Source organism: Etheostoma cragini, chromosome 24 (assembly GCF_013103735.1).
Source record: "Etheostoma cragini isolate CJK2018 chromosome 24, CSU_Ecrag_1.0, whole genome shotgun sequence".
NCBI lineage: Eukaryota > Metazoa > Chordata > Actinopteri > Perciformes > Percidae > Etheostoma > Etheostoma cragini.
The window spans coordinates 1089645-1090250 of record NC_048430.1 but is presented as its reverse complement, the minus strand read 5'-3'; the positions used below and the strand labels follow the sequence as shown (position 1 = coordinate 1090250).

General features: G+C 43.4%; 1 long non-coding RNA gene across 2 annotated transcripts in view; it reads left to right on the top strand.

The window, feature by feature from the left end:
* Nucleotides 1-361, top strand: part of LOC117939323 — an 84461-nt gene extending 84100 nt beyond the window's left edge. For both annotated transcript variants that reach the window (XR_004655555.1, XR_004655554.1), the window contains exon 4: nt 292-361. This is a non-coding gene — a long non-coding RNA (uncharacterized LOC117939323). The remainder of the gene's footprint in view (nt 1-291) is intronic.
* Nucleotides 362-606: the final 245 nt, after the last annotated feature.

The window sequence follows — 606 nt, the reverse complement described above, 5'->3', positions numbered from 1 at the left end:
CACACACACACACACACACACACACACACACACACACACACACACACACACACATATCCTCCTCTCACACCAGATTACATCAAAGATTTGTGCAAAACAACCTCTCTTTTCCTAAAAGGAAACTGTTAAACACACACATAGAATGAAAGTTCCTTTAGTCTTTATCTTCAGTGCAACAAAAAAAATACTGTGGCTTCTGCGTGATCCTGGCACTGTTGTGTGCTAACATGTTCCAGTGGCTTTTCTTTTACCCCCTCCCTTCCCTTCCCTCTGCTCTTCTTTTTTTCTCAGATTGATTGTTTTTCTCTCTCATCGTCTGCTGCACAGATCCAGGGACTTAGGAGCTGGCTATGGAGGAGGTGAGGGGGTTAACTGCACTCGCCAATTTAGATTTACTGTGAGACAGACACTGGAGGGGAGGGGGGGGCATGTTGTCTCCATGGAGATAAAGGGAAATGGCACATTGCGTGCACAAGTCTGTATGCACATGCTCAGGCATTAAAGTTATTGTCACCAGAAAGCTATTTATTTACTAATGTGTGTGTGTGTGTGTGTGTGTGTGTGTGTTTGAGAAACATAGACATTTTGAAACATGATTTTTCCTGT